We start from the raw sequence: 20,155 nt of genomic DNA on the forward strand, positions 1-20,155 counted from the left end.
ATTTATGTTTATTTAATTTTATTCTGTTCATATTTTATTTTGTGTGTGTGTGGTATGTCATTAACGCAGCACAAAACTTTTCTAATAAAATGATAATTATAATTGAAAATAAATAAATAAGTGAAAAATATTTAAAATAATAAATAGAATAAAAAACAAGAGAACTTTTTTTAAAAAAAGGGAAAGAGGGACGAGAAAAATGAGGGGAGGGGAAATTTGCTCCATTGAACTTAGGGGGATGGACACCCCTTGGGAGTTTAAAACAATGTTGTCCTTATTATATCATAATTTTGGACACGTTTCGCAATTATTAGTGGCAGTTGGAACATAATGCTTTCTTCCAACACAATCTAAAGAGGATTCTTATTTTCAGTTTCATTAGAAGGCTAACATGTCGTCTAAAATACAATGTTACAGTTGTGAAAGTAATTTCAGTACATAATATAATTGTATTAAGGTCTTCATGTGAAGAAATGCTTAACAGCCGTCACTCATTAATGGTTTTCTTGAAATGTTTTAATATTTATGTCAGTGCCGTCGCTACGGGGACGCCGGAGGGGGCGGCCCGCCCCAGGTACTACCCGTCTGGGGGGGGGGGTGACACCCAAAGTGGAATTGCAAGTCTTTGAGAAAACAAATACTTCAATATGCAGAATATGTCCCCGAATATTTTAAATTAAATTTATTCTAACAGACACGGTTGCATCACTACGGAAGGGGGGCGGGGCTCTTGCGCTGGGAGACCCTAATGGATCAGGGCTGATAACCAAATTTGATTTAAGAGTTTATGAAAAATATAGATACTTCAGTATTGAAATTTTTTCCTAACATTTTAAATTATGTTTAATCTATCAAACAGTAAAATCACTAAGAAGGGGGGGGGGCAAACATCCTCTGGAGGGCCCAAAATTGATTTAAAAGTTTCTGAAAAATGTCTATGCTTAAATCCTAATGTATTATAGATTATATTTAATCTATTAATCGCAGTAGCATTACTACGGGGGGAGGGGGGCTAGTGTCGAATGACATCCCTTGAGAGAGTGACATCCAAAATGTATTTAAGTGTTTCCTCAAAAATGTAAATATTGAAATTTCAACATATTTTAAATTAAGTTTAGTCTAGCAAAAATTGATTTCTTATTTTGTTAAATTTAGTACCCGTTGATTAGACAACACTACCATTCGATGCCGAAAGAATATTTGAATAGTTTTTTTTATAACTACACTTGATTTGTTTATCATTATTTCAGACTAGTCGACCCGTGCGGAACTCCGCACTATGCTTCGAATCGTTTCATAAGGTATTTCGCTCTTTAAGAATTTCAAAGGAAAAACATTATGAAGAAGAACCGAAAAAAAAGTAAGCGCAGAAGAGAAGGCATGTAATTTAAAGACATCAGTAACAAAACCTCGTTAAATACAACGTTGTGATAATTTGATCATCGCTCACCTTTTGGTCGTACATATTTTCAATTCAAACATAAATATCATTAAAAGTGTGGCTGAGTAGTGACTCGTTAAAAAGCAATAATTGTGCATCTAAAAAAACAGGTTGTGTCAAACACAGTCCTGCCCATGTGAGCATCTGACGGGAAAAAAAGAAATATTAAAGAGATATTTATTGGAACGGATTCGAATTGGCGCCATTCTAAGTAACAGCCCGACACCCCAACAAACCTAGCGATTGCGCCTTCCTTTTCAAAAGCTATTCATTGAACGAATGCGTAGTACAAAACAGCAAAAAAGCTTTTTGCCAAAAAAAAATAATAAAAAATTAATTTGAATTTTTGGCATCTTGAATTCAAATTATGTTTTTCGCAATCACGAGCGTGTGTGTTTGTGTAGTCGCATGTGTGTGTTTGTGTAGGCGCTTGTGTGTGGGTGCGTGTGTGCGTAAGTGTATGTATGCATGTGTGTGAGTGAGTGTTGTGTACGCGCGTGTGCGTGTAGGCGTTCGTGTGTGTGTGTGTGTGTGTGTAGGTGTTCGTGTGTGTGTGTGTAGGCGTTCGTGTGAGTGTGTAGGCGTTCGTGTGTGTGTGTGTGTATGTAGGCATGTGTGTTTGTGTCTGTGTGCAGGCATGAGTGTGTGTATGTGTGTGTGTTTGAATGGGTGAAGTCGTGTGCTTGTATGCGTGTTAGCGTGCGTGTGTGTAGGACATGGACGCCTCCGACCAGGAAAAGCTCAGGACCGGGGGACAGCCGCGCCTGGCGGACAGCGGGCGGTGGTGCTGCAGAGGCCCTGGTCCAAGCTGAAAAAGGAACCGGAACATCAAGGACGGTCAAGTGAGAACAATAAGCAATCGTGATTGCTCAATAATAATAATAATAAGATCATGCTTCTCTAATTTGTCATTAACCAGCATGATACGATTTAAAATTATTCGAAAAGCATGGAATTTGATTAAAGAATGACGAAGATCTCACGTAGCGATTGAAACGAACATTCTAGAGAAGTAATAAATTAGATTGAAAATAAGTGTTTTTATCTTTGAATATTGAACTATTTCACACAGAAGGTTGCTTTAACATTTACGGCTTAAATGCCCGCACATGTTTCTCTTTTAATCGAACACTTAAAATTCAAAACCAGTTGAACTGAGTCCGTTTTTTAAGTGTAATTTTTCGAACGTAGACAAAATGTTTTTTTTTTCAGCAGAAAGCAGAGAAGTAGAAAATGATTTCTTGCTAATGAAGTTGATAATAATTTTAATGCTTTATATCGTATTCGCGCGAATAAAAAATTAAAGGTTTACTGGGTCGCAGTTTTAATTTGGCGTAGTACTTTTTCATTTGTACAAAACGTCGAACACTGCTATTAGAAACATCTACATTTCAGCATACAATGAAAATGTTTTTCTGCACAAAAAGGATTTCCTTTTGGCAAATCTAATACTTTTTTATGCCGACCTTATGCTGAGTGGTCTGGATGTAGTCAAAGCTCAAAAAAGGAAGAACACTCTTCGATTAACAGTCAACTTATCCGAATGATAACTGTAGCCTGCATAAAGGAGTCGAAACACCAAGTAGCAATCCCACTGCATTTATTTTATTACGTTTGTATGTTATGAGTACATGTAATGCGTAATACTAATATAAATTTGATATTCTTTCGGACAGCCCAAACTTGCCCAATGTTCGAATAGTTTATAGCCGAACGCTCTACCGAAAAAAAACTTATCAATTTAACCGAACAACTAAGTCCAGTGCTTTTAAGCTTTATTAAAATATGAACACACACACAGGCTTTTTTTTTTTTTGCTGAAAGCGACGTAAAAAATGGAAAATTGCATTAGATCTTTGCTTTTAAAAAATGAATAAGAACTACAGACAGCATCAAGGTTTTGAAACAGCAAGGGGCGTTTTCGAAAACTTGATTTTTCGACCGTAAGTCTATTTTTCTTCATTAGCCAGCCTGATAAGTTTTAAAATGAGAAGGGAATAATATATAAGATAAGATATTGAAGAAACATTTTTTTATTCTTGAAAATTTTTACAATTTGTTACCGCAGGCTGCTTGAACCGTTATGACTTAGATGGCAGCACGTGTTCATCATTTAACAGAACGGTTAAAATACAAAATAAATTGAACTATGCTCTTTTTTTAAGCGTAGCTTTTCGAATGTAGTAAAAATGTGATAAGCTATTTGTTTTTTTGCAAAAAGAAGAAAAAATATATATTTTACCCTTCAAATTGAGGTAGTAATTTTTTTATTTGTACAAAGAGTCAAAAACTTATTAGAAGAATATATATTTCAATATACGATTTATTATTTTTTTTTCTGAACAAAAAACAATTCTATTGTAGTCTGAAATCTTAAACCTGTTACTTATATTTTCGCTTACATTATGCTTTAATTTTCTTACCAGAGCCAAAGCTTAAGAAGAAAAAAAAACCGTACAATTCCGAAGTAACTTAGCACAAAGTCACTTCAAGTTTCCATATCAGCAAGGAGCGTTTCCATCTCATTTATTTAATTCCTCCATAGTCGTTATTCACTTAATTAAGTGTTCAAGTAATGCGCGATATTTCTCTTAATTTTTTTGTTGCAGATTGTCCGGACGTGGGTCCGAACACGGATTCTCCTGGTTACGAAGAGAACGCTCTGCCGATCAAGCTATTCAGCTCTGTCGGTCATAGCGCAAATTAAACTTAAAAGTTTAACCGAAAACCTCATTATGGTTCTTTAAAACAGATTTTTCGGCTGAAAAAAACAATTTTTAGACCATGGGTCTATTTTTCGTCAGTAGCCAGCAGCATAAGCTTTAAAATAAGGCGTAAATCAAAGAAATCGATCAAGAATTGAGGAAAATCTGGCGTAGAAACCAAAAACAGGCTACAGAAATAATATATAAGGATTATTTTGGATCAATTAGAATTGGGAGTCGGGATTTCAAATGGTTTAATATAGATGTGTGGAGAGCCTTTTTACTTATGTTTAAGGCGGGAAAAGTTGTAAAATATAGCCAGTGCACCGAATTTAAGTCAAGACCTAGTTTGAAACTTGATATAAGCCTCCTGCCCATACTGTAATAATATCTCACTCATTTCTGCAGATGCTACCCATAACTTTCCCTCAGCAGTTTAGATGTCAGTCAGTTACCATGTTTTTAAAACTAGTTTTCAAAGCTCAACAGAAACATATTTTTTAAATCAAATTAACAAACCTCGAGCGGGAGCTGTGGCCCTTTTTAGGTTCTCTACAAGCAATGGTTGCCTGGCTGAGCACCTCCACAAGATAGGTATCTTAACATCTAGTACCTGTCTAATTTGCGGTTCTGGCAACATGAATGCTACTCGTATCCTCTCCTGCTCAAAACTTGACCCAACTGATCAAAAACAAAATTTACTCTGAAAGCTTTATTGGTCTGCGCGATCAGTCATGGACTCCATGAAATGACTTTCTCTTTATTTCTGCTACAATTAAAAAGTCCTCTCATTTAGATTTCTTTTAGATTTTAACATGTTACTTTTGTTATATGTTCTATTCAGTAAATTACCGCCCATTAGCTAGGGCTAAAGCAGAAATACGTGAAATACACCGCCAGCTCAGTCATTTCCAGCCGAGGACTGCAGTTTCGTGCTTATTAGCACTCATCAGCCCGGCATAGGAAAGTGACTGAGCTGGAGATGGAAAACCTCTTAAGGAAGCCAAGAGTGCGAAACAAACTGGTAGTTAATATGGAATTAGCAGATCAGACGAGTGACCGAAGCAATGGTTCGGTTCAACTCAAAGATTGAACGCGAGGCAAGGTATATTCAGTAAATTACCGCCCATTAGCTAGGGCTAAAGCAGAAATACGTGAAGGAGTTGAACCGAACCATTGCTTCGGTCACTCGTCTGATCTGCTAATTCCATATTAGCTACCAGTTTGTTTCGCACTCTTGGCTACCTTAAGAGGTTTTCCACCTCCAGCTCAGTCACTTTCCTATGCCGGGCTGATGAGTGCTAATAAGCACGAAACTGCAGTCCTCGGCTGGAAATGACTGAGCTGGCGGTGTATTTCACGTATATGTTCTATTGTTTGTTATAGGTTACTTTTCGTATTTTTGGCTGCCTTTTACATGGATTAAACTTTTCTTGAATAAAGCCATATGTAACAACAAATTAAATTGCGACATTAAACTCAGAAAAAACAATAAACCAGGGGAGATTTTTAAAACGTGTATTTTGTGTGGAATGTGGCAATGCTTATGATTTTGCTTCCAAAATGTCAATCCCTTACCAATGGAATTGCTCATAAACGCATGAAAAAGTAATAAAGAGTACACCAAATGTGAAATGACACTAAAATGAGCGAATATAAACTGTTAACTATCACTAGCTTACATAAAGACGCAACATTAGAGATGTCAGAATCAACAAATAAAAGTAAAATAAAAATATCCCTATTTGAAGTGTAGCAAATATTTGACTTATAAATGACTTTTGCATTTCGTGTAAACTTGTTTTCAAATTTTAAATTTTGGTTTGAGTATTATAAAAGTCATACTTTTTTACAATAGAATTAAATCTTGTGGGTTTATGCGGGTATGGACAGCGGAGGGAGCGAAGCGTGGGCCGTGACGGTAGGTGACAGACCTTCCACCTACCGGGGAAGATCTGTCCCCTATCTTCCATTGTGGAGACCTTCCTCCACAGATTTCGCTATGCTAACCGCTTTGCTGCTAAGCCAAAATGACTTCATGGCTCGGGCAAAGTTGAGTAACGTGCCTCGTGAGCGTATTCCACGGGTTTTTGAAATGCTGCCATCATTGACCTGACGCTTATGATGTTTCACCCCTCCAAACGATCATATACGACGTTTTCTTAAAATGAAAATTTCTGGCTAATTCGCACCAATACACCGTGGACATCGCCGGTCATTTTATCCACGAAAGGACTAAGACAGGCATCAATCAATTATGAGCCTGTCACTTCACACCTGTCAATTCTGGTCCTTTGTTTAAAGTAACACTTAATGGTTCTTCACTGAAATTACTTCAGTAACCACGCACTAATTCCACCAGTAATCATGCTTGTCACTTACGATCTTTTACTTAAGATACTTCAGTACTCTTACCCTAGTGGGATGTGGTCAGAGGCGTGCACAGAAATTTTGGGGCCCGTCACAAACTACTTTTCCGGTTTCCCCTATATATTTTTTACCTCTCTATTTCATCCCTCGTTTGAAAAATATTGGGCTCCCTTCAGGCTTGGACCCGCGCCCACAGGTGTCCCTTCTCCACCCCGTGCACGCCGCTGGATGTGGTAGCGATTCCGATGACTTGGCGGCAACTAAATTTTGTTTCTATTCAATACTCTTATATCGACATTTCCCAGACAAAATACTCGCAGAGAAAGTTAAATTATGCTCTAAGATGAAGGCATAATTTACACAAAATGGAATTATCACGAAATTGAGAATCAGTACATTTTTACGTTGTCTAACCAATATACAGGTAAATATTGTTTATGTGCTACTAGGGTAGGCTGAAGTAAACTGCCGTGTTAAGCACAAAAGTCGTATCCGCACTTTTTATCGAAATTGAGGTGGTTCTTTGTCACGCATTTCACCTAAATTCAATGCTTTGTGGTCATTTATCGGAGGTTTTTTTTTTTTAATCTGAAAAAGTTATATCTGGATTTAAAAAAAAAACACAATAGGTGGAGAACTTTAAACGGTAATTTCTCATTTCAAACTAGGCTGCAGATACGACTTTTGCGCTGAATTGTAGAATAAGTAGCGACATGCGCGCCGGCGTCAGGAATGGTGAAGTAGACATTTTGTTTCTTGGCTGTGGTTTCTTATTAACTCTATGGTAATCCACAATCAAGAAGCAAAACACGCTATGTTTTCAGTAAGTTACCGACCTATAGCCAGGTCTAAGGCAGAGATACATAAAATACTCTGCCAACTCGGTCATTCCAGCCGAGGTCTGCAGTTTCGTGCTTATTAGCACTCATCAGCCCGGCATAGGAAGTGACTGAGCTGAAGGTGGAAAACCTCTTAAGGAAGCCAAAAGTACCAAACAAACTGGTAGCTAATATAGAATGCCTTGCTACCAGTTGAAGGCAAAGCTTGCTGCCATGCCTTGCCTTTAATCAGTTCAATCGAACCATTGCTTCGGTCACTCGTCTGGTTTAATTCTATATTGGCTACCAGTTTGTTTTGGCTCTCTTAAGAGGTTTTTTACCTCCAGCTCAGTTACACTTCCTATTCCGGACTCATGAGTGCTAATAAGCACGAAACCGCAGTCCTCGGCTGGAATGGCTGAGCTGGCGGTGTATTTTACGCTACTATATTGTAGAAGACATAGGAAGAAAGTGGCATTTATCCCCGAGATGGCGGACGTGTCGCTACTCAAGCTATGGTCTAGAGATTTAGGCTGCAGAAGTCCAGCACAGACGTTCAGGGGAAATTGCATCTTAAAGGGGCTGTCCATAAATTTGTCACATTTTTGACCATCACCTCCCCCCAAAGTGTCACGCTTCACCTTATCCCCTCCTTCCCCTTGTAACATGTCACACTATATTTCATAAACATATCCTCCTAAAAAATGCGCATGATGTCACACTTCTTGTTAATCCCTTCCCCTTGTCACACAGTCCCAAATTCGTGCAAGGCCCGTTTAAGATATCAGGGGGCGTTGGGCCATGTTTTTTCGGGGCCCCTGTGTAGTCAACTCTCAGAATTTTAGCCATTGGCAAAAACAGTTTTAGCTACTGGTTGAGAACAGTTAGCCATTTGGGGTCCCTAAAAAGGGAGCCCCTTGGCCATGTCTTATTCGGCCTATTCATTAATCAGGCCCTGATTTCACGAATCCCCTTCATAGCGTGACATCCTTTGTGGACAGCCCAATATGAGGCAGTGAGAAGCAAAGGGATGTAAGTGAACATTTTCAAATTTTGAGAGTAAAACGCATTTAAAGATTACGTCCTAGGTACAGTTTCATTGAATTTTTTTCCAAATCATGCTGTCCAGCAGCACCTACCTACTATTTCTTGCCCCAAGACAGAGGAGTGACCAATCTACAACTTATACTGATTATCTCCAAATTTTTGATTTTGCCACTTACATCCCTTTGATTCTCCCTGCCTAGGGTGGTTCAAAAAATCAGTGTTGTGTTCGGAATCGCGTTACCTCTTAAAAGTTGTAGTTTGATATCCTCAATTAGGGAAAAATTTTAAAAAGAAATTTGAAATACACATTTTTTTGAGTTCACGCATAAGACAGAAAATTTGAAAAAATACGTTAAAATTTGAAATTTTCAGAAAGTAATAAAATTAGTTTTTTTTTTGTATTTTTTCAAAATGCAAGTTATAAATTGTCAGTATATACCGTAGTTTGAACCTGAATAGTATTTTATAGTTTTTGCATAAGATACTTAGTTTTTGCCTACGTCTTAAATTGGGCTTCAAATTTCAGAAGATTTAGCCCAATTTAAGGCGTATAGGCAAATGAAAGATCTTATGTAAAAGCCATAACATATTTTTTTTTGGGGGGGGGGGGGGGTTTCAAACTACGCTATATACTGACGATTTAAGGCTGTTGCGTTAAAAAATATAAATATATATATTTTTTTAATTCAATTTTTTACTTTTTATAAAAAAAGAAGTATTGTATTCGCGAAAAAATTTTCACTCAAAAATCGGCCTTAATTTCCATTTTTGCTCACCCCCGATTGAATGTTGAGATTTTTCTTCGACCCGATCACACGTAAATACATGCCTAGGAACGTACAGACAGCGGAAATATCCATTTTGACGATCCTCGAGTTAATTACAACGCGTTTTCTCGTGACGTCCGTATGTACGTATGTATGTGCGTATGTATCTCGCATAACTCGAAAACGGTATGTCCTAGAAAGGTGAAATTTGGTACATAGACTCCTAGTGGGGTCTAGTTGTGCACCTTCCCTTTTGGTTGCATTCGGATGTTCCTAAGGGGGTTTTTTACACCTTTTTGGGGGGAAATCATTGTTAATTCCAATGCTAACTCAAGTGGTGTTATAATTTGTCGAACACTTGGCGATATATCACTAAGCTTTTGGCCGCCAAGTTTTGTCGCCAACTTGGCGAAAAATTTGCCTTTTTTTTTCTTTTTTTTTTTAATTTTTAAGTCTGGTTTTAATTCGGCTAATGTTGGCGATATTGAAAGAGTTAACCGCTGAATCACATCAAAATTACCAATAATGGAGAAATAAATCTGTGTAAAACGTTTTTTTGCTTCGGTTCGCAAGAAACTAGGGGTGAGAATATTTAGTGTTTCATTGCTTACTCCAAGGCGCTATTATCATTAAATTGGCTTAAAAGGAAGTCATGTGATGCACAAATCAGTTCGTTTTTTCCAAACTTTCAGCCTCATGCAAGAACTGAAGTTATCTACTTATAATTTTTATCTTTATTTTTCCCCAATCGAGGATACAAAACTACAGCTTTTGAGAGGTAAGGAGATTTCGAAATTAAAAAAAAAGATTTTTTCGAGCCACCCTAGTATTTTTCGGTGCATGTGGGCCTTTGTCTCTGAGCGTTGCATTAAAAGTTTCAGTTGGTGAAACGTTTTCGTGTAGGGTGCTTTGCTTGCTGTGTGCCAATTTTTCAATGAGATTTTTAATGCATTGAGCAGATACTGAGGCCTGTGGTTTCGCTGGGGCTGCTCTATCTCTGTTCCTCAGTACTGTTCCCTACACTTTGTTCCGATCCTGGCAGACATCAGCTCTCTGGTACAAAGAGTACTCTAGTACTCATACTCGAAGGGGTTGATCCCGTGTGTACACCTGTTGCCATTTCTCCAGACACAAGGCTCGACCGTCCGACAGTTTTGATGTTTAAACATTTGACCAGCACGTTTTGTTTTCGTCGGTGATTGCTGTTGAAGGCTTACTTGAAAAAATATTTCTTCATTTCTTTTGTATGTATGTGCATGTGTATCTTTTAGTCGGCCTTGGATCGCTATCGTCATTGGTTTATTTGTAAGTAATTGTTGAAGAACAAAGTTTCCAGCAATCATAGTAAGTATTGTGAGGCTCTGAGAAGTTGAGCTCCGACTCTGACAATGTTTATCGCTGTTTCGGTAAATAGGGAGGGGTAATTGGCGCTGAGTTGAGAAACTTTCTGAGTAGTTTTTCAAAATGATTCCAACTAAAATTCGAGACAACACCACGTCTGTTTTTCACTTAACTCCCCTAAAACAGGTAAACATAGTCAAGGTCGCAGCTCAGCTAACCAGAGCTGCACTATATTACCATAACTATTATTGAAGTGAAGGACCAACGTAAATAAAGCAAAAATTCTCAAGAAAATTGGTGCTTTATTTACGGTGGTTTTTCGCTTCAATCATATTGTCACACAAAGCTCATTTTTCAGTTATCATTACTGTTGTCTCATTGAGCCCAGGTTTTTCCTCACAAAGTTGTTAACTGCAACTGTTACTTTTTTTTTTCTTTTAATCTTTATAAACTTGCAGAAATATTTAAGTTTAAACTAGCAACCAATTGAGATTCAGTAATGGAATGTTTTACATCAAAATGTATCGTAATATATTTAGCAACTAGCTAAGGATCTTGGGATACTTCCTTGGGTGCAACTTCCGGCTTCAGTTTCTTAGTATAGCGGGGCCTCTCTATGTAATTTCTTTACTCTATATAAGAAATAGTTTTAATAAATGTAGGTTGCATAACAAGGCCTATTCTAACTAAACTGCACACCGCCTTCTTCCTCTCAAATTATTAATTTAGATTTTATTGACTACTTTAAATTTACCTAAATATAAGGATATTAAGATTAACTGCAAGTTTCGAGTACTTTAATAAAGAAATATTTAATTTCATACTTTCTAATGCGAATCATGCTTAAAAAATAGTTTTTAGGATTAAAGAACATTTTTTTTTTTTTTTTTTTTTTGAAATTTAAAGCATATTTACTCATCCTTACATAGAAAAAAAAGAAAGGTATTGAAGTTCATTTAAGTGTATTTCGCATAAAGAAAAAATATCTTACTTTTACCATTTCTTGCTCTAAAAATGGTGAATAAATTTGTGAGCTCGAATTTGAAAGCAGTTTTGTTCAACCTTCTATGTACAAATATAGAAAAAATAGCTTTTAAAAACGCTTTAAACTGATCACTGGACTTGAATCAAAGAAATCTCGAAAATTTTCATTACTTGAAAAGTTTGATCTTTATTCCAAAAGTATGTGCTAGCTTAAATTCAACCTTTAACTTAATTTGTTGGACAAAAGCTGAAAAATAAATGCTGAAATTAATTTGCTGTTAATAACTGTCTTCGTAATTACTATTATTTTAAATTGTTTTCGGCAACCGGAAATAAAATGCAAGCAATATGACTAAGAATGTGAGCCAGGAAATAAACTTTATGACTCTTAGTCAGTACAATTTTCAAAGAGTTTTAAAACTTTTGTAGATTTCGTATACACTGTTTAGTAATTATTTATCCTATACAAGAATATGAACAATATTTTTTATGTGTTAACTCTTACTGTTCAACTATTAATTTACTCCAAAAAAAAAAAAAATGATACCCGCCGACAGTCTTATATTTTAGAATGTGCTCTTGGGTTCAAAATAATTAAAGACCCTTGGTCTAGATCAAAGGTTCCAAAACTTAATTTTTCTTTGGACTCATGTAGCCGATTTTTTCCGTTGTCCGTAGACCCCTTATCTATAGCTATTTCCAATCTCAATTAAGTTTATTTTTATTGATAAGGTCAATTTTCCTCTAATGCGCCCCCATTTTTTTTTCACTGACATGGATCCCTGGGGGTCCCCGTGAACTATTTTAGGAACCACTGGTTTAACTAAAGAGGATCGGATTTTTTACTTTTTGACTTTGGTAAGGTGGGGGAGTTTGTTCCTTTTTTGGAGAGAAAAGTGAAATACTTTTTGCTTATATTTTATTAATAGTTGGAAGAAGTGAGAGAACGACATTTTGATAAATTAGATCAATAAAGTACATTAAAAAAATTCTTTTTTTTTTTTGAAATGTTACTACGTATATTACTACAAATATGTATTTTCTAAAGCATTCATAATCTATAAAAGTGATGTGAAAATGTCTCTGAGAATAACCCGAATATTAATTAAAACACTTTCCTTTTCTCGTGAACCAAATGTCTTTTGCTTGCGAGGTGCGAAGATTCTGGATACTGATGGATGAAAAGGGAATTTCGGGGATGCTGAAAAACAACTTAAAAGGTATGCATCTGTTTTGTTTTACAAATGTATGGTTTACATTTTGATTGCACATGTAAGATGTAGTGTTATGTAGCTTGAATTTGGGTCAAAATATACAATTCGTACATATATATGCATGTATACTAATTACTAGTGCATACGTACTGACGTATTACACAACATACTATCACAATATAATTATATTTAGTGAAATGCAGAAAACTTTGTTCCAAGCGGAACCACGCTTCTCTTGCCCTGTGTTGAAAGCATGCTGCTTCAATACTTTTGAACAATTGCTGGAGGGCAGAGTGCCACGAAAAGTGTCAACTAATTTTCATGTAATTTAAATATAATTATTAAATGAAGCGTGCGGCCAAACAACGCGCCCTTTTGGCCAAGTTGGGTTTAGCAGCGCTACTTCAGGATTTACATTTCCTTTATCGAATCTCAGAGTTTCTTGAACGGGGGGGGGGAGGGGGCTATCCAGGTTTTTTTTCTCACTACCTATTTTTGTGAAAGTATTTTTTTTTTATCAGCATAGATTTTGGGATTTTTTAAAGGCACATTCTATATTCCTAACAGGGTTTTTTTTGGTGGGGGGAAGGGGGAGCTAAAAACCTAAGAGGTAGGAAAAATATCATTGTCTCTCAGCTTAATAGGCTTTTTACTGTGTACAATTCAGGAAATCATCAGAAAAACGGCCACCTGAAACTGATGCGGTAAGATTGCACAAATGCAATTTGGCGAAAGACAGCTAAAAATGAGTTAAAATACTACGTAAAAGTTGTTACCTTAGTGATTGATCATATAAATTACCTTAATATTTTATTTTATGAAAAACTATTTTAAACAGAAAAGAATTCTATTTTAAAATGCGGATTTTTGTGAAGGTATCGAAAAACGGTAATAAAATCAGCCTGTATTGAATCTTGTGAACATAGACATGGTCGATTAGAGATGGGCAATGCCGTTCTTTTTAATGATATTGATGCATCAGAGGACCGTTCCTTGAACTCGTTCATTTGAACAACTTTGTTCATTTAAAAATGTTGCAGGTCATCTCTCTGCCAGGCACACTCACGTACATTTGAAATGTTTCATCAGATCAGGAATACTCATTTATGGAAAAACAACTAAAATGACCTAAATTAAAGAAATATTCCTATAAAGATTATTTTAAAAATATTTTATTTAGGTTAAGATGTATATATGCAAAGCGATAATAGATAATGAAACAAAAAGAAAATACTAGCAAAAACATAATATAGTATTAAAACAAAAAAATAACACAAAATACCAGTAGATCAGCTGGATACCAGAAAAATTAATTTCAAAAACAGAATTCATCTGAACATTAGAACTTTAAAATTGTCCCATAGGACACACACACAAAAATAATACAAAATAGTACACACACAGACACACAAAAAAAAAGGAATGCAGAAAGTATTAAAATAAGGGAAAAATGACAGTAATAATTCCTATCAAAATTCTCAGGATAGTGAATGTAAAATTGAGACTTAAAAGTTGCCTAGCTAGTTCAAAAGAAATAAATAAATATAGATATTAGTGAATAGGATAACATAGGATCGTTAGAAAAGATATAAAATGACTTTTTAGAAATAGGTTTGGCGACTGACAGCGCGAGAAGGATTTAAACAGTTGCGTGGGATAGGAAGTGGAAAGTCCAAACATTTTGTAAGTAGCCTAAACAAGTTATAAAAATATTACTAATGGACACATTGAAAAAATGCAAAAGAATTACAACGGTTAAAGAAAAATAGTGAATGAAGCAGAAAGTAAAAATGGTTTGAAATGAATATAAAAGAGAATTTGCGATTTATCGAGAGCTAAAAATTAAAGATAATTCTTATTGTAATTTTATAAAAAAGCAGCAATTTTATCACACCTGCATCAAATATAATAATCCTGACTGTCCACCGTTCAAAAGAACGATCGTTCACTTTTTAGATCGTTCCGACCCGTGCATTTTAAGGATTCGATCTTTTAGAATCGTTCGTGAAATGCACATCCCTAATGTCAATAGATAAAACTGAAAATGTGATCTTGTTGAGCAAAATACTTTTTTCTTGATACGAGTACTGTTGTTCTTTCGAAAAACTTCGCGGCTTGCCGTTTTGCTGTGCATTAAAATGATCGCAGTTTAAGAGGAACAATAAAACTCATAGACTAAGAAGAGTATTAGAAGTTATATTTGTAAAAATTTGCATTCAGATTAACCAATCCTTACATAAATACGAAAAATGTAAATGATAAAAACATTTCTTATCTTGTACAAAAAAGTTGATTCACCATTTAGCCCATAACTTAGGCACACAATGTAAAATTTACTTATGATAGATTAGCGGAGGTGTACCGGTTTTCGCAAATTGCGGTATCTATATATATAATTCTCTTACGTGCCGGCAAATGAAGGGGTGAATTTCTAAACCTCTGTTGGCAACACTTCGCCGATAAATCATGTAAACAAACTTCTACGTTGTTTTGAAATCTTGAATCACAGAATACTCAACGAACTTTTTTTTTTTTTGAGATGAGTTTGAGTCGGGCTGTGGCCCATTTCAACCTTAATCAGCAAAGAAAAGCTCAAAGAAGGCAGGAAACCGTTCTTGAATCCAATTTAAGACGAGCCATTTCCAGAGTTGTATTCTCTGATTCGCTGCCGATAATTTTTAGCGGCTGGGGAATTTTCAGTCAGCAGTTCCTTCAACAGATCAGGTGCGTCACACAATGCCGGTAACCGCACCTTTCCGTCATGGCAACATTTAGTATATTTATTTGCAGTATTACGCTCTTTCTGCCAATAAAGAGCACCACAAAATTCGCATTCTTCACACATTGCTCCACAATCATGTTCATCGGCAATGTTGTTTTGAACGCGTAGGCGCTTTGAGCGTCGTCTATTCTCTGCTTCAGTACGACAGTTCAAAATGAATAACCGAGAAAGAATTTACTTTATTCCTTTTATTCTCAGCTGAAAGGTTTCGCCAAATTTGTTTAGGGTTATAGTAGTTTTAGTATTGTGCAAGCAAAGTAGCCTTGGCGAGTTTTCGCGTTTTTAGTTAAACCATTTTTTGTTCGTGACGTGGCAAGGATTCAGAATAACAACAAGGACAAACGTTTGAGAAAATATGTTTGGTGCTCTCTGAGCCTGTTTTTAGTCATGGCCAGCTCTATGTGGCATTATCAAGAACAAGATCTTTTGAAGCAGTGTCAGTTGTGGCTCCCAAACGGGACATTTTTAATTGTGTATATGAGGAAGTTTTCTCAGATTAGAATATATAAGAGTGTAAATATGTAAATATATAAGAGTGTAAATAATGTAAATACATCCCTCGGGGGAGCCTGTAACCCCTAGAGGGCGCGTCCCCAGGTGGCGGATAGGGGAATGCCTTCATTGGTTTTCCAATGGGTGGTAGAAGGGAAATAAAATACCTTCCGCGGACCAACAGGTAGAAGTGCAATCTCTCCAAAGCAATGACAGACACTTTTGTATCTATAATGGTAAAGTTGTGCACATTGCCAAGGCAGTCATCTTACATACAGCTAAGTTAAACTGTCGAAAATCTGGCTAAAGCAGACAAATTAACATTATGAACGTAATTTTCATATTGGTTAAATGGATGGTGACCTAAATGCAATTACCAACTTTAATTTTTACGGAAAATTTTAGCTAGGCTAATGTATTGGCATACAGCGAGCGAGCGAAGCGAGCATGGATCGCGAAGCGATCCACAGGGAACTGCGTAAGCAGTTCCGGGGGTTGGCGAGCGATAGCGAGCAGGGGGCGATAGCCCCCTAGTAGAAAATAATTTCAAATTAAGCGGTGAAATTTTTGAGCGTTTAATTACTCCTAAAACAAAATGGCTTATTATTAATTCTCCTAGCAATCCGACAGGTGCAAGTTATACTCTTGAAGAATTACAGAATATTGCCGAAATATTGAGAAAACACCCGCATGTAAATATTATGTCGGATGATATTTACGAGCATATTACTTTTGATGGTTTTAAATTCTATACTATAGCAGAAATAGCACTCGATTTAAAAGAGCGTATATTTACCGTAAATGGTGTGTCTAAAGCATATTCTATGACCGGTTGGCGTATAGGGTACGGGGCAGGCGCTAAAGCTTTAATTAAAGCCATGACTATTATTCAGTCGCAAGGTACTTCGAATCCTTGTTCAATAAGCCAAGTAGCCGCTATCGAAGCCTTAAACGGTCCGCAAGGCTATATTAAGCAGAATGCTTTAAATTTTGAAAAAAGCGGGATCTTGCTTTATCGATAACAAAGGTTCAGTATAAAAATTTGAAAATATAAATGTGGATTATGTCGCATCGAGATGTAGCTTGAAACAGCCTATAGAAGTTGCTAAATAAATTTTAATATTTTTGAGCAACTGTAGTCACATTGAACTATTTGAGAACAAGTTGAGTTACAAGTTGAACTATTGAACTATATGGTTTCGGTCTTAATGTTATATTGCAGCGTAAGATTTCTAGATTCTAATCTGACTCTAACAAATTCATCCCTTTTGGTTAGACAACAAACTGTAGCTGGCACTTCTTTGTAATTTTACCTATAGTATCACTGCTCTCTGCTCTAGCATGGTGTGTGAAATTTTGAAAACCATACAATTCAGTATGTACAACATCAAGCACCGTTCTTTCAAAGTTTTTTCTGAAATTCCTCCCCAAAGCATGTGGAGCTTTAAAATATAGTTTATTATTAAAACTAGAAAATCGCGCGCCCGTCAAGGTTTGACGCATGAAAATTGCTTCTATATTTGAACGAAGCCACTGCCTGTTTGGTGATATTTTGATAGTTGAAATTGTAGCCGTAACTCCAGTGGATTAACCCTAAACTCCAGTAGGTAGCATTCATAGCTGACCACCTTTTCGTTTCTTCATTCCCCTGAAATGACAGTTTTACCAGTAAACGAGTTCCACTTTGTCACGATAAAGCCTTTCCCTGCATGTTAAACATTACCAAAACATATTATCATGCTGTGGCACGAGTTTCATTGTTGAAACACGCGGGTTACTCGATCATCGGCTATTATATACAAGAGAATGATCGTTTGCGATGTTTAACCTACACAAAAGCCTTCTCTAAAGCGATATTACATCAAATTTATCAAATTTTGTATTTTCATGAAATTATTGTAACTTTTCCCGGTTTTATGCAATATCGGTCAACTTTAAGGTGCGAGCGGAACTGCTAAATATTTTTCGCTGTCTAAACCCTTTTGTATGATCAAATATGTCTGTAAAAGGTAACTTTTTCTCGCTATTACTTATGGTTTATCAAATTTTGATATTTTTGTTTTCACTCCACCCTACTACACATGTCCAGTTTCAACAGAAATGGAGTTAGCATCTGAATCAAATATTACAGGAGGGTTCCTACAAAGAAAATCATATCATATTTAAATTCTGTTTAAGTTTTGAGTCCTAAATCAAACAAGAACATGTCCATTTTCCATAGGCTTGTTTCAATCAAAAAACATGTCCATTGGACCAATGGAAGGCTCCCATTCTGGTCCCTTGGACCCAACCTGGAGCTGGGCGATGGGGGCGATCGCCCTCCCTTGAGGGATCCTACATCGGAATTTTTTTCGAATCGAGGTCCTAAAACACAAGTGAATTGATTATTTCAGAAAAGGCGTAAGTCCTACGGGAATCCATTGGACTTACGCCCTTTCTGAAATAATCAATATAAGTGCAGGCCATCTTTGGTGACGTTATATAAAAAATGAGATTCGAATCTCCTTCCCGGAGACTTTGCAGAATTGAAGTTTCAGAAAGGCATTTAAGATGATCTTGGTGATGTTACGAGGAGGAGTCTGGAGGCCTTTTCTCAGATATTTTGCAAAATTTAAGTCTTAAAAATGCGTTGTGAACATCTCTGGTAGAGTTAGGGGAAGGAATGGGTTCGACTCCTCCCGTAAATTTTTGAAAGTTCCAAAAAGCGCAATTTAAGAAGACCTTCGATTATTTCGAGGCAGGAGGTTTTGAAAAATTCTCCCGGAATTATTTCGAAATTGAAGTTTTAAAGCGAAATTTTAGAATACCTTTTTCAACGGAAAAGGGAAGGAAAAGATTTGGTGACCTTTTTGGATAAACTTCTATGTTTTAGTTGGGTTTAGAATTCAGATACAAATGATGCTGCCGCTTCCCCTCACCCCACCCCAAGCACGTGCAAATCATATACGTAGTAAGAGGTAAGCAGCTATAAGTAAAAAAAGTCAACCGCCCCCTCCTTGAAAACTTTCTGGATCCGTCCTTCGGAGCAGATCTACATTGTCCAGCTTTGAGCTACTTACTGTTGAGGTTATGGTGGGCGTTTGTAAGGGGTTTGTGAGAGAATGTTTTTTGGTTTTCGTTAAAAAACAAACCTGTCCGTTACGATTTTAACTAAAGAAAAATATGTCCATCAGATCCAATCAAATGAGATACGTCCTAATTTTTATATTTAATTAGAGGATTATTAGACTTACTGTATTTGAAAGTTAGATCTTTCAATAGAGACTAAATCAAGCTATACATATAATTATATAATTACGTGTTTCCATAAAATGTTATTCAGAAATACGTTTTTAATGAATTCCCAAAAATCGTTTAGAATGGGAATGTGTGGTTTTGATTACTGTCTCCTCCTTTGATTTTTCGAACTTCTTTCGGTGTTAGAGGAACTTTTCTTGCCAACAATAGTGGTAGGTAATGTGTTTATAATGAAGTACTTATCCGTCCAGTGTACGGAGCAGGCGAGTCCCCCCCCCCCTCCAAGAGCTCCTGCATTAAATTGTTTGGCGTAGGGTACGTTGTATTATAAGTACTGTGCTTTCTTTGTATACTTCTGTATTCAGACAGTTTTTCTTCGGACAAAACAACTTCCTTTAGCAACCTGAAAACACTTCTTCAATAAAATTTTGTTGTTACGAATATTGTTTAACCTTTAGGTCTTAGTGCCTACGTATATTTTAATTTTTGTGCTCTTTTTGTTTCGTTCGCAAACTTTGCCCGTTTATAAAACTGAAATTGAGAACCTGCTCCAAGTGGATAAAAACGTGTGCACAGATTTATAAATGTAAATAATTACTCATTACCCACGTTTCAAATGCAACATTGCACTGATTATTAATTGCATTGTCAACCACACGAGTTGCGCAATAATTGGAAGACATTAGGGTAATGGCACCAGTAACAGACATCCTTAAGACATCGCTCTCAGGTTAACTAGATTTTTTGAGCGTTTTAATGTATTTAGATTTTTTAAACTAGTTTTCTCTCACGCATCTCATCTAACGTTTGGCAGCTTCTGGATCCTTTGAATTTGTTCATTCTATTTTTATTTGCTCAATTTCTAAAAAAAAGGTTCGACCCCCCCCCCCCCCTCCCAAATAACAGAAACCGACAATTCTGTTGATACCCAGTAACAGTTAGGATGAGTAATGGACA

The sequence above is a fragment of the Uloborus diversus genome, chromosome 4, assembly GCF_026930045.1.
Source record: "Uloborus diversus isolate 005 chromosome 4, Udiv.v.3.1, whole genome shotgun sequence".
NCBI lineage: Eukaryota > Metazoa > Arthropoda > Arachnida > Araneae > Uloboridae > Uloborus > Uloborus diversus.